At 42.5% G+C, this 20,108-nt stretch overlaps 1 pseudogene; it reads right to left on the bottom strand.

Annotated features, from left to right (window-relative positions):
• LOC148514965 (uncharacterized) overlaps positions 1 to 20,108 on the bottom strand; it is a 33,554-nt pseudogene that overhangs the window by 2,386 nt on the left and 11,060 nt on the right.

Raw genomic sequence — 20,108 nt, 5'->3', positions numbered from 1 at the left:
TCAAGAGTACAGCTGTGCGGTACCAAAAAGATAATTCAGCAAACTAAAACAAATGTACAGAATACAAACATAAAAAAGTGAAACAAATTAAATCAAGAGCCAAAAAAGTACTATTTAGTGTTATGCTGCAATTTAGAGCAAATGTGAACTACATACAGTTTAAAGAAAAAACTATTGTCGAAGCCAGATGATTGGCTGAGACAAAATCTGTTAAAATCAAAATCTGCACAATGCCATTTTGCGAATGGCCGCTCAACGCCATTTTAGCCAATCTCACACAATATCAGTACATACGGCAATGTTATTATTTAGCGTTGTGCATTTCCCACGCAATAGAACACTGATAAAAGTCCTTATTATATAAATACATACATTTACTAAAGTATATAATATGAACAATCCTGCAAAGCATGTACCATGGTGTCCTCCACAAACACGCAGATGCACAACACATACTAGCGTCTTTTCTTAATATCCCTACACTTACATAGAAAGGTTCCCTAGCATTAAAGTTAATATTCAAGGTTATATTCATTATTAATTATGTTATTAAGTGGCTGTATTTAAGATCTAAGGTTTAGTACATGATAAGCTGACCGTGTTGGTACTATTCTAAACCGCTGTTTATTTGCAGACTTCCGGTTCCATCGGCAAGGAGATTGCAACATGCGCCTGCGAATTATGGATCATAGAGAGATAGGCATTGAAATGTACTCTGTAATGTAATGTTTATTAGCCAGTTTAGACTTGTTCTTCGGCGGGGAAATGCACACAAAGAGCTGTTGGAAGGCTGAACTATCAATACAAACTGACCTATGAACTGCATCGTAACAAGAACCAATGGGATCATGCCAACTCATTCTATTGTATTGCCTATCTCTGCAAGGGTACATAAGCAAGCACCCTGGGTCTGGTAGTTAGTCATCTTTATTTTCTGTTGGCGGAGGTTTCATAGTTGATGCCAGGAAATCTGGATCCAGAGCGCATGCATATGTATCGACTGTACCTTGTGATTGTATAATTTCTTTGCGCTAATTGTATTTAGATCACAGCGTGTAACTATATGCTTTTTGGTGAATAATATCTTTTTGTGCTTTGGAACCACAATCAAAGTCTGGAAAGCAATTATTTCTTGTGCGAATTACAACACTAAATAGCGACATTTAGGGTGTATAGATCATTAGGTATTCATAGTTGGGGGCTCGTAGAGTGAGATCACGCTGCCAATTTACACGGTAACACACGGTTATCGATCTCAGCAAAGAGTGGAGGCGCCATACGCAGGAAAGCGCATTGCCTTAGAAAACCTGCTACCACTTGATGCTGAGAGACCGTTATCCTTTATTGTGTGAGTTCAAGGAGTGCTGATTAGAATCCAGGGACAAGGAAGGGAAAAATTTGTTTTCCTTCGTTGATAAAGGTTAGTGTTAAAAGGGGAAGTCGCATAATAGCGTACGCATATTTCCTGTATTGCTGCCACGTGTTCAAACGGTTAGTGTATGTATAGCGTGATTGCTTGTTAAAAACTCAGAATTATACTGCCATATTAAGGGAAAAAGGTTTTTATTTTTTTTGCGCAGAAAAGGTGTGTAATTGAAACGTGATTGTAAAGCCTAAATAGTGGAGGTTACTGTTTGTTAAATCTCAGTGAGATGCAGGTGCTTGAAGGGGCCGTACAAAGTACTGGGCCAGTGTACAAAGCAGGTACATTGTGGTTAGGTTTTCGAGAATCTAAGGGGTTTCTTGGTCCGGCACCCATTAATCGCAAAGTCCATTGATCAGTTAGGTTCTTTGGGCAATGCGATCGAACCGCATGGTTATATAAATCGTGATTGTGAAGTGGGTTGTCGTGGGAGTGAAACTGCTGACAAGGTTAGGAGTTATTGGAACTTCTAGATGCTACCAGTGGGAGTAAACTCAAAGTAGGAAGCTAGTGGTGAAGCTTGGAGTTAAATTCACCACAAGTAAAATATTTCGCTTGGCGGTTACTTTACTCCTCGTGTTTACACACGGATCATAACATAGCGGTGAAGTGGGGTATAGCTGGAAGGAGTGAGCGGCTGAAACTTGGTTTAATATGGCCGCAAGTAGAATAATTTACAATAGGTGGTTAGTCTGCTCCTCGTGCAAGCTGACTGTAACACCAGGCGGGTCTGCTGTGTATAACGCTAGGGAGTGCATGAACGTAGCTCTTTGAAAATCGTTCACCAATCGAAATTCTCTAGAAATTGCTAAGCGTTTTCCCAGATGGTTGTGAAGCAATCTCTAGTAATGGTTGATGATGTGCTGCAGTTGGAAGGGCCGCTAGGATCGGCCAGGTATGTTATGTTTAAAAAGTATGGTGCGTACGCTACAGCGTACTGCGACATATGGGTCAAAATGACCAAGAAATGTAGAACACCTTTTCCTAAGATTGGTAGCTTTGATTCGGAGGTTCTGAACAATGTCAGAGACAGTATATGTTTAGTGAAGTCTGAAGAAAAGGGTAAAGTTTAATGATTGCTTGAAGTTGTGGCAGCACGAGGGGAACATGTTGCTTAGTGCTGTGCACGCGATGCAAACTAGCATTACGTGCACGATGCAAGGGAGTGCGCACGCAAATAGCATTGTGTGTGTGCCGCAAATTAGCGCGCACGTACAGCAAGGTAGCGTTGCAGAAGGTAATGTTAGTAGCACACACACACCACCACCGCCCTATGCAGATGGGGGTGAAGGTACAGTCGATCTAAAAAATCATAAAAATGTAACAAGTAACTTGTACTCTCTCCTAAGTAACTATAAGGAACATGTTTATGATGCAGATGATGAACCTGTTGTGATGTCTGCTCTTTCCCATGTTGCACAAATGTTAAATGTACCACCACAGCAAGCACAGGTAGCTGCTCCGCTAGTACCAGAAATGGAGGTAGCCCCACCAATGCAGGAAGTATTAACACCCGCTGTAACAGTAGCAGAGATTGCTAATACCATATGTAGTAGCAATAGGCTGAACCCTCAAACAGGTAGGAAGGCCAAAGGTAGCAGTGTGGCAGGCATCCATCTGGTCCGGAAAATAACTATTTCCAATGGGAATCCGGACGCACATGGTGTAGTGTCCACAAGGAATGTAGCGATGCATTGTCCATGGACAAGAGCAGAACTACGTTCCATGACAGATTTCCCCGACCCTAGGAAAGAACTAGCAAAGAGATTTGTAAAGGATTTAGGTAATGCTCATGAGCCAACCAATAAAGATTGGCGAGTGGTATTATGGGCTTGTCTTCCACACAATACTGACGTGAAAAAGTTTATCACGGCCTGTGTATTGGATGGAGATAGTCCCATAACTGATGAAGGTAATCAGGACAATATAACCCACATTGTCACCCAATTGGCTGTATTTTTTCCATTAATTAACTGGAGTAAAATCTTCACGATCAAGCAGAAAGAGAGTGAGTCTGCAGCAGATTATTTCACCAGAGCGCTGCAGACCATTACCCAATACACAGGCATAGAGGATATAAAGGACAACACTCCTCACAGGGAAATGACCATAACGGTGCTTATGGATGCTCTTAAAGATTCTCTAAAAGCCAGAGTTCATACCTTACTTCCTGGTTGGAGAGGAGTTACAGTAGACACACTCAGGGAATCTGCAATTGAACATGACAAAAACATCTTTAGGAAGAGAAATGCAGAGCGAGAAACTAATGGCTGTTAGTATTCAAGCTCTGGAAAGAATGCAAATAACACTGCAGCACTCTTATCACACTCAGTCACAATACACTCATCCCATACAACCTCCAAACCCTTATCCCTATACACAACCACAATCTTTCCTCCTTCCCCAACCCATACAACAACCTTTCACAACACGTCAACCACGAAGGTGTTATAGATGTAACAAGGAGGGCCACATAAGTAAGTTCTGTAAGGCTAGAAAGTGGGAAACGCCAAACCAGGGAACACCGACATACCCACAGAAAGGGCACCCTCAATAGTCAGGACAATTACAGCCATCACCTGCTCATGTCGCAGCAGTGAATGCTTTACTGGAAGAAGATAGTCACCTCTAGGGGTGAGGTCATACCTATAGTCTACAGCCAGTCAGGTTAACTGGGGATATTAGAGAAGAACCTGTAATGACAGTTGATGTAGCTGGTACTAAACATTATTTTGTTGTAGACACAGGGGCGACCAGATCAGTGATAAAATCTCCATCTAATTTACAGGTGACCAGCAAAACAGTACCAGCAATGGGTGTAACGGGTAAAGTGCAACATTATCCTTTAACCAAATCTGCAGAGGTTACTATCGGTCCATTGCATATCAGGCATTCCTTTCTCCTGGCAGCAGCGGCCCCTACTAACCTACTGGGAAGGGATTTGTTATGTAAAATGGGATGTGTTATTTATTGTACCCCTGATGGTATATTTTTAGATGTCCCAGAGAGAGTTGCGCACGAGGTAAGGGATATATTGGACACTCCCCAAAGGTTAATGTTTCACTCTACTGTTTCAGATAAGAATCCATCTCAGGTAGAGTAGATGTTATCTCAAATACCAGGTTCACTTTGGACCAAAGATGGACAGGACACTGGATTGATGGTAAATCTAAAAAGTGGTAGGCAAGCTCCAAATATTCCCCAGTACCCATTAAAACCAGAGGTAGAGTTAGGAGTTTATCCCATAATTGAGCAGTTATTGCAACAGGGAATTTTAGTCCGTATAGCAAGTGTAGCCAATAGTCCCATTTTTCCAGTGAATTCGGCTGGGGGGAGGGGCTAAAGATTAGTACAGGACCTTAGAGGGGTTAATAAGGTAATTGAGAGCCAATTTCCTATAGTGCCAAATCCATCTGTCATTCTCATGCAGATCCCACCAACTGCAACCCATTTTACTGTAATTGACCTCTGTTCTGTCTTCTCTGTCCCTCTTCATCCTGACTGTCAGTACCTATTTGCATTTACATACAGGGGGGTACAATACACATGGACACGATTGCCCCAGGGCTTCATAGACAGCCCCAGTATCTTCTCCCAGGCCTTACATGACTGTTTACAATCTTTTCAACCTGCCAATGGATGTGTTCTAGTACAATTTGTGGGTGATTTACTATTGTGTTCTGATTCGTTTATGTCATGTTTAAATTATACTAAACTTTTATTGCTTCATCTCGCAAACAGGACACAAGGTTGCTAAGGACAAATTACAGCCATGCCAGTCCAGGGTTAAATACTTAGGACACTGTCTAACCCAGGGATTACGTCATCTGACTACTGACAGAATCCAGGCCATACAGACCATGGCCCTCATTCAGACCCACTCGCAAGCGGGCGCACGTACGTTAGGCGTACGTACAAAAATATTTAAATTCAATGGCTCGCTCGTATTTTCGTTCGCATCTAAAATTCCTCCCTAAACTCTGACGACCCCTCCTCTAACTAACGAGCGTACGAAATAGCGAGCGTACATCCCCGAAATGGCTTGAAAGGAACGCACGCACAAGTATAAACAGGAAGTGGCCTTGTCAGATGTCGATTACCTGCTCCTTTATTCTGCCTACCTCCATCAATCGTATCATGCCAATCAATGTATCAATTAGCTTAATTGTTTTTTTTTTTCCACACAATGCAAGAAACTTTACTCTTGTCCGTGTTTGTGTTTACCCGCAGAATACGTACGGATGAAACATTCGCTTTTATTGTTCAAAAAACATGTGAACCACAATTAAACAATTGTTCTATTGCTGTGGATCCCCGCATATTTCCCTGGGTTCATTTCTTTATTTAAATTTGCTTACGCATGTCACTGCATCAAGCCTATCATAACTCTCCAGAGATTTCTGGCCCTGTCGAACACATGACTCATACACTAACCAATAAAATAGCTCCTGTTAATTTCCAAAATACATTAGCCAATCAGTAAATTTTTACACACTTTATCAAAAATGATTTTTAAGAAAAACACCATTGCCATCATGAGAGCCTCCGCATTCACCAGGCGCGAGCTGCTGGTGCTTACGGAGGTCATGGATCGCCGGATCACCAGCCAACCTCAACCCATCACCAACCGGCAGAAGCGCTCCGCGTATGCGGAGGCACGGTCCCGCCTGCGGTCCTTCGGCTCACGCCGCAACATCGGGCAGCTGGAGCGCAGGTGGTCCGACCTGCAACGGCGAACGCCCCGCTTGCTGGCATGCTTTCGCATGCAGATCGAGGAAAGTAAGTGTTATGTATTGTGGTTTTAATGTTTGTGTTTGTGGGGCAAACTGCGTGTGCATGTTTTCCTGTCTGTCCTATTTATTATTTGTACTCATATCTGCGTGTGCATGTTTTCCTGTCTGTCCTATTTATTATTTGTACTCATATCTGCGTGTGCATGTTTTCCTGTCTGTCCTATTTATTATTTGTACTCATATCTGCGTGTGCATGTTTTCCCTCTATTTCTGATTTATTCATTCTACTCCTATTTGGCTTATTTTTTGGGTTGTTTTTTTTTTTTTAGTTTTGGTCCCCGGATTTGTCCATAAACTAACCGCAATTTCTTTGACATATTTTAGGGGGACAGCCAAGACTCCGCCGTCACCGTCCGTCCAGACGGCGTTCCCGGCCACTATCCCCAACCCCCAGCCAACACTCCACCCCAAATCTTTCCCCTATTCTCCACTCCTCCCCATCCTTCCCAGACCCTCTCCCGGAAATGTTGGGCCTCCTTCCCCTCCGTCCCACTTCCCCCTCTCCTCCACCCACCCCTCTTCCAATTACCCCCTCCCCGGAGTCCATCATAACTCCTCCCCATTCTTTGGGGAATGACGGATCCTCCGAGGAGGATCATGGAGGCATTTCCGGAGCTCCCGTTTTGGCTCCCGGTATGTTTTTTTTTTTTTTTTTTTTAAAAGCACAAACTGTTTGTATGTAATCATGTGTCGTGCCTTTCTTCGTGTTTTTGTGGCTTGACTTTTGGTGATTTTGCAGTTTGCCTTTACCTCTTCCTGGTGATTTCAACATACACATATCACACCTGTGGGAATTTGTACATAGGCCTTGTATTTTTGGCAGCACCCCCTTTTTTTTTTTTTTTTTTTTAGGTTTAGGAGTGATTTTGTTGTGTTTTTGTTTTTTTAATGTGGATTCCCTATTGTTGTATTAACCCACACACTTTTCTCACCCACAGAGGAACAGAGGCGTCGGCAAGAGGTGGCGGATTGTGTTGGCCAGATGCGCCAACATGTAATTGGCATTCTTGTGGCCCTCGACCGGCTGTCTGGCCTCCTTCCCCAGTAGTTTTTTTATTTTTGTTAACTTTTCAAAATAAATTTTTTCAGACAAATATACGTTCTGGCTCATTTTTTAAATCCAAAACCAAGATAGTTTAGCATGACATAAGTAGACTGTTCCTGCAAGGATTTCCCTTTTTTAAAAGTTAGATTGTGTTTTGTCTTTGTATGTCAAACAGACACAAGAAACACATAACAGTAACAATGTCATTTCCCTTTTTGGGTGTAGTGTCAATTACATATTTCTACATTTTACAGGTTCCTAGTTGGTGCGCAAGCTGCTTAGGCCAATCTTACAAATCCCAAGGTTGGGCCAGGCTTCCTTTTGGTGTGGGTTGGGAAGCTGAAAACATATTTCAGTTTAGCTCAACTGGCGTCAGTACTGGATTACCCCTTAGTCAAATGTAACTTGTGTTAACCTGGTTACACTTGCTGTTAACGTCCCAAAAAAGGAAGACCATTTCACTCTCCAAACATTTATTCACAACATAACAGAGAAAACAAAGTGGTCACTCCCAAAAAAAGAACACAGTGATAAATTCAAATACAACACATACCAAGAAATAATTAAATCAAAACAAAAAATCAAGAACTGGTTGACGAAGGACCATGCCAACATGATTCCACAAACATGGCGTTGCGATATGGGTTCCAGAATATATGCCCAAAAGGACCAGATCCAGGTTTGGTAAGGGTAGCAGGAAGTAGTGAGCGTTGGAGTGCCAAAGATTATGTGAACAAACAGAAGATGGTGAGAAAAAAAACACAAAATTAGATGTTCGCAAACAAACACAAACACATTAGGTATAAACACTGTAGTTTTGTAACAACTTACCTAAAAAATCTGGCCACCACATCATCGCGTATGGCCCCCCACATACTGACCTCCGACCAACCTCGGGGGGGCCATCCTCAGGTAAGGCATCCTCTGGCTGCATTGGGACACCACTCCTTATGGCAATGTTGTGAAATATCCCACACAGGACCACAATTTTAGACACCATATCCGGCACATACATGAGCTCGCCACCAGAGCGGTGGAGGCATCTGAATCGGCCTTTTAAAAGGCCGATACAGCGCTCCACCACTTGCCTGGTGGCTGTAAGTGCGGAATTATACGCACTTTGTGGCCCTGGTGTGGGAGCCAAATAAGGAGTGAGCAGCCAGGACATGCAAGGGTATCCACTATCTCCTGTGAAAAAAAATAGACAACATCAGGAACACTGTGTATCAAGCTTAACATTGTTATGTACTAAAGGTCTCCACTTACCCAGAAGCCACGCATCACCAGCTTGTAGGTTGGTTAATTTCTGCCATATCCCTGATTGCCGGATGACGAAGGAGTCATGAGCACTTCCTGGTAATTTAGCATTCAGGGACAGGATCTGGAGGGAGGCATCACATACCACCATTACATTCAGGGAGTGATAGTGTTTACGGTTTCTAAATATTGCCTCCAGCCGTGCTGGAGGCTGAAGTGGTATGTGAGTACCATCCACAACCCCTATGATGTGTGGGAAGCCAGCTATTTGGTAAAAATTGGCCTTGGCCACACTAAGGGCACCCATATCCAAAGGCATTTTAATAAAATGATGGAGGTGCTTGAAAAGTGCCTCCATCACTGCCCTCAGGATCCGGGAAAAGGAGGATTGGGAGATGCCCGCCACTATTCCCACCGTTTGAAACGATCCTGAGGCACAGAAATGTAACACTGCCATAAATTGCGTCAGTGGTGGTATTGCTGTTGGACTGTCAATTTGCCGCTCAAGATCACTTTCTATTAATGAGAGAGTGTCTATGATGATTTTGGGAGGTAGACGGTAGCGTCTTAAAACCTCATCATCGGGCATTCCAAAAAGGGTGACACGTGTTCGAAATATCTGGGGCCTTGCATGCCTACGATGCCTACGCCTGGGACGAGTTTGAGGTTGGTCGTCTTCCGGGAGCAGGGCCAGAACAATTCGCCCCAGATCTACCTGAAATTCAAAGTTTACAATGTGTCTTTTGAGCCACCCCAAAAGTAACATAAAACAACTTAGCTTTATGATACCATCCATAGCTGCTTACATGCCGGGGTATTGTCATGATACGTATAAACTGTAAAAAAGCCAAAAATGAGACATCAAAAATTTAGAGGGTGATTTTATGTTTGTCAAATTGGTGCAAGCCAACACATAAAATAGGCGAAACACACATTTGGCCATCGATGAAAACGACATTGCACACCGTACGTCAAATAGGGGTCAAATGGACCCCAAAAATGGAAAAGGGAAAAGCAAAACTGGTTTACATGATGAATAAGCCTCGAAAAATGCGTTAATTAGTTCGCAAATGCAAGTCACTACACCAACAGTCAAAAATGCGTTAATTAGTTCGCAAATGCAAGTCACTACACCAACAGTCAAAAATGCGTTAATTAGTTCGCAAATGCAAGAAAAATAATGGACTTACCAAAATCGAATATATAAGATTTCCAACAAAAAGGTCTTTGGGTCCGAAAGCCAAAACAAACTAAAATAGATGAAATTAGTGTAAAAAAAAATATATAAAACAAAAAACCAGAAGTAGACACCAATTGGCCACAAATTAGACTGCACAAAACTTACCAAATCAGGAAACGATGGCAAAAAATAAACCAAAAAAATGCGAACGGAAAACCAAACAACTGTAGCAAAACAAAAAAAATACAAACACCGCCAAATCCTCCAACCGCAAACAACCAAATCCAACCAACTTAACCGCCAACAATCCAACAACGCAACCTCGACTCCACACACACCAAGCCATAAATAGTGTTTATTTTCCCGCACAAATTAAGGATGAATCATAGGGACGCACAATCAATGATGCGGCCGCAAACTAAGGACGCATGTATAAATACGTCACGAAATCACATTTAATTTCTGGTTGATTTCATTCTGGAAGCAGAGACATGGCTTCAGACCAGGGAAACAATGGCCAAAATTCCGGCGGTAAGGCCTTCATGCATTTTGTCTCAATGATTCTTTTAAAACATAATATTGTGCAAGTTGTGAAGTGGCTAAATCTGCATATTTACCCAAATAGGTGAGGAGGATGACATGGAAGAGACTGCTGGCCCCAGTCAACCCGCCAAAGCTGCCAAAAAAAAAAGGCAGCCACATTTCACAAGCAAGGAGATGGAGGTTTTGATCCAGAAGTGCGTTGACATCCTGCCCCAGGCAGCCAGGAATATGAGCCAAAGCCAGAAGTGGAGAATGTGGGAGGAGGTCGCCGTTGCTGTCAATAGGGTGGGTGATTATGTCCGTCTAGCCCGGGATGTCAAACGGCGGTAAGTAAACACTTTCCCATCCTATAAACAAACCCCATTGTAAAAAAAAGGATAATGGTTCCAATTTCATTCCACAGATGGGCAGACTTCAAATATCGTCTCAAGCAAAAACTTGCCGACAGGGCTAGGCATGCAAGGGGGACAGGTGGGGGTCCCACCCCTGTGTCATTGGAGTTGACAGACTTAGAAGAGCTGGCACAGGGGTGTGTGCAGGCTGTGGAGGTGTTTGGCGTGTCCAACATGGATACGGACATGCCAGACTTTGCGGCTCCTCATGTTGGCCAAGGTAAGTCTTGTGATGTCACCAACTCTGAAATGCTATTGTGCCAATATGTAGATTCTAATGTGAGTCTTTTCGCATTTTTCTTAACAGAGACATTGAGTCTTCTCCAGAGGGGAGCCTTGGCCGCAGAATTTCTGCTGGCTCTGCAGGGGAGGAACCAGTACATCCGGCTGAGGACCCTGCAGAAGCCAGTCCAGGGCGTGCCCCCTCGCAGGCAGTGGGCCTCCTCACAGAACTCAATTTTAAATCGGATTTCCATACGGAGATTCTGCAGAGGATGGATGCCAGTCTGATACGGGTGGCTGAGGCCCTGGAGCAAAATGCTGCGGCCAACGTGACCATTGCTCAGGCCCTGGCGGAAAATACCAGGGCCAACATCCGCATCGCCGATGCCCTGGAGCAGCTCGTTCGCCAGCACATGGTGGAGCCGACCTCCCTTCCTGCCGGAACATCCGGATCCTCCACCTCTGGCACAACATCAGCCAATCCTCCAAATGTGCCTAGCCCTGTGCCTAGTCCAGAGGCCACAACATCTGCCTCTGGACAGGCCAGCCCGATGGCATCCCGGACCCGGTCTGGCGCCCACCCTCACCCAGCCAAACGGGCTAGAAAACGGTGACAGCAATGGCGACTTTTCCCACACTCCTTCTGTGCTTGGCTCATATTCCTTTCTGGTCAAAACTTCCCTCTCCTTTCTTGTGAAATTTTTTTAAATTTGGTATTTACGTTTATGTTACCAGTTATGGCTTTTTTTTTTTTTTTTAACAAATATCTTTGCCACAAAAAAAGGCAACAAAATATTAGGCCAATTTGTTTGTGTTTAAACAATAAATTTAAAACAAAAAACTGACATTGTATTGTGACATTATTGTACAAATGGGTTACATTTAATCCTGGCCCTAAAGGCAAAAACTGACCCTCTTAAAAAAAAAAAAAGGCCTCTTTAAGGAACGTTTAAAAAATCACATAGCGATGCAAATTCCACAGTAAACCAAAAAAAAGGGGAGCTAATTAAAACATGATGACATTATTGTTACAATAGGCCATAACCAACAAATTGTGGCCAAAATAAAACACCAAAAATGTACGCTAATTGATTGTGTAATCATGACATTAGCAGCTCTGATTTCCACCTGCGTACGCTTTTGTGCTATCCCAATAAACTGCTTTCCAAACACATACCAAGCCGGTTTTCAATCCAACACTAATTACTTTACTGACCAGCCGCGATTAATCGCAGCACCATCCTTGAGTCACGGGACGGAGGAGAAGGCCATCGCCAATGTGGTCGAGTAATCCTGACCCTAAGCTGTGCGAGCATTTTGAAGGGAAAGCGGATGTTCCAGTGACGTATGAGACGGTCCGAACACATTTGACGTTCGCATCTGCTAATGTATGTACGCCCCAAAAACGCCTCGCCACGCCTGCGTTTTTTCATCTCCACCCCCGTCAACACCCAAAAACGCCCTGTTCTGTCAATCACATTTGACATGTCACTTCCTGTACGCTATTTTAGGAACGAGAGAAAAAAAACTCGCAATCTGCCGTACGCACATGCGCAGTGTAACACCGACGCATGCGCGGTTAGTCAACATCGGAACGCAACGAGCGTACTGTTGTTAACGTGCGGCTCTGAATGAGGGCCCATGACACTGCCGCAGAACCAACAGCAAATCCGTACCTTCTTGGGAATGTGTGGATACTGCAGAATGTGGATCCCAGGTTTTTCTATTTTGGCTTTACCATTACAGGACTTAGGACCTCATTCAGAGTCGGTCGTTGCGGCTGCACAGTCGTACGCCACCGATGTTTGCTAAACTGCGCATGCGTAAAATTCGCAATGCGCGTGCGCAAACTAGCTATTACGATCAGAAATTGCTCTCTCCTTCAACTTGGCCAGGTCGTTAGTTTGAGTGACAGGATGAGGTGTTTGTGGGTGGCAACAGGGGAAGGTGCTTGTGAATGGGGGTGTGGAGATCCGAACGCAGGCGTGCCTGACTATGCAAATGGCGTTTTATGGGAGTGCATAATTAACTAAGTAGTGTCATGGCATATGGGAGATTTTTACACTGATTTGATCGTAGTGCTTAAGAGAAGGTATGGTCAACCTTAAGGTCTACGACCAGCTCCGATGGTCTTGATTAATCCTTATATGCCCAGAGATGATGTGTAATGGGAAAGAGAAGGGGCTGTATTTTTAGTCTTACGGCCGCATCCTCCCCTCGCTCGTCCAGCTAACGATCCCATCTTAACGACGCAACTTGCGAGCGCTTCATTTGCATATCCGGCCCCTTTTACCTTACGACCGTGCGGCCGCAACGACCGACTCTGAATGAGGTCCTTAGTCTCTTCCTCAAAGCCCGATCGTGTCGTACACACAGAGGAAACAGAGCAGGCTTTCCTTAACCTTAAGGATAGTCTGACAAGAGCACCTGCATTGGGAATACCAGATTATGAAAAACCTTTTGATTTGTATTGTACGGAAGCTGACTGTTGCGCTGCAGGAGTCCTCACACAAAAACATGGTGAAGCCAGTAGGGCTGTAGCATACTACAGTGCACAATTGCACACTGTGGCAAAATCACTCCCAACGTGTTTAAGAAGTGTAGCAGCAACTGCTCTATTGGTCAGTAAGAGTGAGGATGTAGTATTAGGCCATGATATGATTGTTTATACACCACATGCAATATCTGCTTTGCTGAATTCTGCCCAAACTAGACATGTCTCCTCAGCTATGTTCACAAAATGGGAACTAGCTCCAATAGCACTTGCAAACATCACCATTAAATGGTGCAGTACGTTAAACCCAGCAAAGTACAGTCAGGTGCATAAATATTGGGACATTGACAGAATTTTCATATTTTGGCCTCTATTCTACCATATGTGCCTCAGGATGCACAAAGGGTGGAGAGAGGTGAGTCGCTGGCGGAAGGTGAGTTTTGCAGGTCTACTGATGCACATGATTGTATGGAATATTTAAATCAGAACTATACTGCAAGACCTGACATACGTGATACACCTTTAGAAAATGTAGATGTGACATTTTACACGGATGGGAGTTGTCATAGACAAACTGACACTGGAGAGTTATGTACAGGTTATGCTGTTGTAAATGACGAAAAATCATAGAAGCCGAACCCCTTGGTCCACCTCACTCGGCCCAAGTGGCGGAGCTGGTGGCTCTAAGGAGAGCATGTGAAGGTAAATCTGCTAATATCTACACTGACTTTTGGTGCTCTATGGCATCTAAGAAATTTTATGACAGCAGCAGGCACACCAGTCACACACTCAAAACATATAAAAGGACTACTGACAGCTATCCAAATGCCTAAGGTAGTGGCCATCATTAAGTGTAAAGCCCATACATGTGAAGAAGATCCGGTGTTACTGGGCAATAACAGGGCAGACGAAGCTGCCAAATGAAACATGCCAATTAATCAAATGATGATGGTTTTCCAAATGATTGATATGCATAATTTAATTGAGATGCAAAATTTGTGTTCCAATCAGGAAAAGGCAGTCTGGAGAACCAAGGGATGTGGGCAAGAGTCCTCTGGAGAGATGGACAAGGTAAGCCGGTGGCTCCCAAGGCATATTAATCAAGCTTGGCAGCGCACGGTCTGACTCACCTGGGAAAGCAAAGTATGTGCAAGTTGGTAAGGGCGTATTGGTGTGCACCAGGTTTCTCTTCCCAAGCTGAAAAGAGGGCAATGCCTTGTTTGACATACTTGTGGAAGAACATTGGAAAAACAATACCAACCGAGCCATCCCACGTTCCAGACGGACCTTTTCAGGTAATACAAATTGATTTAATCCAATTACCACCCTGCAGGAATCTCAAGTATGTATTAGTTTGTACAGCTGTGTTTTCTAATTGGGTTGAGGCATATCCAGCTGCCACTAATACTGCTGTGTTTACTGCTAAAAATATTGTTCAGCAGTTTGTATGCCGATATGGTATCCCTAGAATTATTGAAAGTGATAAGGGTACTCATTTCACAGGTGATGTCTTCCAGAACATGTGTAAGTTGATTGGTATTAATAGTAGACATCACACCCCTTACCGACCACAAGCCAGCGCCAAGGTGGAGAGGATGAATGGTACTATTAAAAATAAACTGAGTAAGATCATGGCAGAAACTGGACTGAGATTGCCAGAAGCCCTACCACTAGTCCTTCATAGAATCAGGACAACTCCCAGATCCCCTCTTAATCTGTCCCCCTTTGAAGTACTGTTTGGTAGACAACCTCATTTGATTATAAGTCCACAGGAAGATCTGAAAAGTAACAAGGAGGGTAACTAAGGTATCTTCTAACAATGAGTAAACAGTTGAAGCAACAGCAGAAACTGAAATTGTTGTCACATGATATGCCAGAAACAAACTCATGATGTTGAACCTGGAGAATTTGTTATGATCAGAAATTTCTTGCGTTCAGGTTGTTTGACATATCGGAGGGAAGGTCCATATCAAGTGTTACTGACGAGTACAACTTCCTTGAAAGTGGCAGAGAGTGATACGTGGGTCCATTCCACTCACTGTAAGAAGGTCAACCAACCGGTTGAGAGACAAGATGGGGTCGAGGCAGATAATGTAGACCTATCAATTGCAAGCCTGTTCCGGAAGGGTTAAAAGTTGCAGTGAGACATCTGAGCTAAAGAAATTTGTAGATTATTGTTCCAGAAATGGAGTGGTGTGCTGGGGTTACATTTGTGTCTTCCAGAGTTTTCATCATCCTAGTTTGTTTCGGGATTCTGTGAAAGAGGACAGATGACCGAGAGGGGAGCTGATGGTGATATTGATGGAGTGGAGTTGGGAGAAGGAGTGCTAAACCAATCGGGGGAGTATCTGACCAAACCCAGTACAGTAATTGTTAAGAGATCTATTATTTTGGAAACTAGGAGACAGTGTGAAGGTCTATCGTCTGAGGATTATTGTATGTGTGAGTTTTGTGGGTCCCTAGTCGATGAGAGATGCATCCAATGGTGTCAGCCTAAGTATAACCCGTATTGGGGTGGGTATCCTTTAGAGGATTATCATACCATGGTGGGCAAAGTTTTAAACCAAACTGACTGTTGGGTATGCTCTCACATGCCTCAAGGACAACATAATATAGGGTTAGTGCCATTCCCATTGAATGTCTCTAAGGTTTTAGAATTGCGAAGAGGGGATGTACTGGATGGCAAATTTCTTATGTCCAAACCACCTCATTTTAAACTCCTCCAGTACCAAGTAGATAGATCACTTTTATGTTTGAACATCACCAACCTCAACAAACAAGGAATTTGGGAGGTGACCTTCTCACCAAGAGCTGATAATTAACCTATAAATTTTGAACTTTTACGTACAATTAGAACAGGTGGAAGACACTTCTGGTATAAATATACACCAAGTTCCACCAAGGAAATGGTTGGTAGGGTACCAGAAGGGTACTGTACCAAGGTAGTACAACCAGAAACTTGTATGAGTCAAATGGGAGAACCTGAAATAGGATCACTGGCTAGGGAAATGTGTTTGACGATAATGATGTTTACTATCCCTTATGTACTCCCTGATGATGTGTATTTTATATGTGGAAGGAAAGCATATAAGTGGCTCTCTCCAAGTTCAGAAGGTTTATGCTACCTAGGAAGAGTAGTTCCAGAAGTTATGACCCTTACACATGGTTATATGCTTGGTATCCATAAAAACACACCATCCCAATATCTTCATATGCACTATGAACACCGTGACAAGAGAAACATGATACCTAGTGATGTACATAAAGCCACACAATTGATTAGTGAAACAACTGGCTTTCAAGTTTTAGTAGCATTGGCTTCCACCAGGATCGCTCGGAGTAATCTAAATTTCAGGTATATTCAAGACCTTGCTAAATTGATAGATAATATCACCGACATGTATGATGACACGTTTAGGTATACAGGTAGGGAGTTACAAGCTTATAAGAAAGAACTTATGCAACATAGGCTAGTGTAAATTATTTAACATCTGTCACTGGGGGATACTGTGTGACTTTGGCCACCCAATTTGGTGTCAAGTGCTGCACATATATTACAAATAGCACTAGTGACCCCAGGGAGGTGATAGACCGGAAGATGGATGAAATTCTGCAGTTAAAATGGGAATTTCGGAAGAACCATAATGCTTCACTGATTGAAGTAGAGTAGAAGGTATAAGAGTGGTTCACTTGGTTGAACCCTGTGAAATGGTTCTCCGGTCTAGGAGAATGGGTCCAGGAACTGGTTGCCACTGTGGGTAAGCTCCTGATCCTTATACTGATTGTCATCTTAGTAATTGGCTTATGTGTCAGGTGTGTTCCTAATGTATTGAAGTGTGGAAAGTGCACAAGGGCGAACCAAGAAACCGAGATGATGGTGGTGAGCAATGATATTATGGATACCAAGGTCAAGGAAGAACTGTATTACAACCCTGAACTAGAATGTACCATCAGATGATGTATAGATTTAGCCATGCATGAAATGTATTATTAAATGTTATCTTAAACATCCTAAATAATGTAAGTCCCTATCCCCTTCAAAACTTCCTTTATAGGTTAGGTGCATCCCCACATCTTTCCCATGATCTTCCAAGATCCGCGGTGTGCGTATAAGGGTAGTTTTATGTCCCTCCCAGAGACACATTATTGATGGTTTAATGACCACATTGTGCCATCCCATAATATAACATTAAATAATGTCAGTGTAAAAAAAAATAAAATTTTTTAATTTAAGACCAGAGTGTGATAGCGTATTGTTTGCTATCAAAAGGTGGACTGTCGAAGCCGGATGATTGGCTGAGACCAGATCTCAAGTTAATATCGGGCGACGCCATTTTATGTTGCCCCTGACGACGCCATCTTACGTCGTCAGCATGAAACCATTGTGTGCGATGCTAATATGCTATTATTAGCATCGTGCGACTGCATTACTATTGCATATTGTTAGAAGTCCTACCATACCCCATACGCACATTTAATCATACATATAATATACAAGACGCACAGCGCACAGTTGCGCTGTTTATTAAAACACTCTGCACATAAAACGCACCATGCATATTAGCGACTACACGCAATATCCTTACACTTACACATACCAAAACTTATAAAAAGGTTCCCTAAGCATTAAGGTTAATATTAGAGGTTTTATACGTTATCAATTCTATTGTGAAATACATATATTTGGTATCTAAGGTTTAGTACATGTTAAGCAGACCATGTTTGGTGCCATTCTAAACCATTGTTTATTTGCAGACTTCCGGTTCCATCGGCAAGGAAATCGCAATATGCGTTTGCAAGTTATTGATCATAGAGATAGGCATTGAAATGTACTCTGTAATGTAATGTTTATTAGCCAGTTTAGACTTGTTCCTCGGCGGGAAAATACACACAAAGAGCTGTTGGAGGGCTGAACTATTACAATACAAACTGACCTATGAACTGTATCGTAACAGAAGAACCGATGGGATTATGCCAACTCGTTCTATTGTGTTGCCTATCTCTGCAAGGGTACATATGCAAGCACTCTAGATCTGGTAGTTAGTCATCTTTCTGTTGGCAGAGGTTTCATAGTTGATGCCGGGAAATCTGGATCCAGAGCGCATGCGTATGTATCGACTGTACCTTGTATTTTGTATAACCTTTGCGCTAATTGTGTTATAGATCAAGGCGTGTAACTATATGCTTTTATGTGAATAATATCTTTTTGTGCTTTGGAACCACAATCAAAGTCTGGAAAGCAATTATTTCTTGTGCGTACACAACGCTAAATAGCGACATTAGGGTATAAAGATTAATAGGAATTCATACAACATACAGGGGCCCCTAGGGCTGCTGGGATCTATTGCAGTTTGTGAAAATAATTTATTTGCTCATGATAACACATGCTGTTATGTAATGGGTGGTGACTGGATTACCATGTTACCCTATAACATAACAGATGACCATATGTTACAGTGTGTATATAAAAATCAACATATAGTATAATAATCACAAAATATAGAATATTAATTCCTTATACAGCTAAAACCAAAATATATAAATGAAATGTGACAATTTTCCCAGAGCTTAGAGGTAACACAGAAACCAGCTCACAAAACAATCTAATTAGCATTTGTTTACCCTAGCTAAGAGCCACAGTTTCCTGTCTGAGGCTCTAGATAACACAATAAGGTTTGGGATGCCTTTGTTTCGGTACGACACCTTGCAGGTGGGAGGCTGGGAAAATCAAAACACACAGCTGACTCACTGTTGGGTCAGGATTGAAACACCCCCTTTTTGAACATACCTATCAGGTGTGTTCAAGGCGGAGTTGGGTTCACAAAGAGACCCCAGACCTCAATTATACTAACTGAAGGACATGGTCACTCTGACTGTGGCAACCAGACTAGGAAGATGCAACCTCCATCTCTTGGAGACATGGAGAAACTGGCTGTGTATCTACCTGGAGGCTAAGTATACTGTCTCTCCTACCACACATGGCTTACAGGCAAGATGTAGAAATCATATGTTTTTAAGGGATATGGCTTATGTATTAAGTAGTTAGTATAGTTTGTAGTGATTTATGTCGTGATTAATATTGTGGTTCATAGTGGAATCTTTGTTAACGGCCAGGTTATCAAGCTGTAATGCTTTGGTTATGCCTTAGTTTGTGTTAATCTGTAGTAGACAATATGTAAAAGTTTGCAGTGATTTGGGTTCAGTTTTATACATATGGCTGGCTGTGATATATATTTTAAGTTTATAGGTATCCTCTTTCCCCCTTCCTTCCCATGTGCTTGAACAATAGCATAGTCTGAGAAAGATAGGTTTAATGTGTGTTGTATTCTTGTGGTCTGACTGTAACATTGTGTACTGAGATATACATACATACTCGGCTCCATGTGTTGTGATCATAGTTATAATATTATCATAGTTTTGATGTTATTTCAGTATTATGATAGAATTGTGTACTATGAGTTGTATACTGGTATTTTAACTATTACAGAGGAATCAGCTTATATGTATTATACAACGTTATAGTATCTGAAAAGCTTGTATAGTATAGTGGATGTAATCATAGGCTAGTATCAGTGTTTTATATCATGGAAGTTGAAAATATTAGACACTGGTATATAATATAATGTACTGTTTTGGTCCAAAGATATCACACAGTTGTAGCGGGTGAGAATATTGGTATTAGAGAACATGGCATTATGGGAGTCTTCAATGTGAGTTTTCAAAATGGAGTTTGCCTAGGGATCATGAGGCTTGCAAACA

The sequence above is a fragment of the Taudactylus pleione genome, unplaced genomic scaffold, assembly GCF_031769625.1.
Source record: "Taudactylus pleione unplaced genomic scaffold, aTauple2 ptg000256l, whole genome shotgun sequence".
Classification (NCBI taxonomy): domain Eukaryota; kingdom Metazoa; phylum Chordata; class Amphibia; order Anura; family Myobatrachidae; genus Taudactylus; species Taudactylus pleione.
The sequence above is the reverse complement of the archived record's forward strand: the minus strand, read 5'-3'. Positions and strand labels throughout refer to the sequence as shown.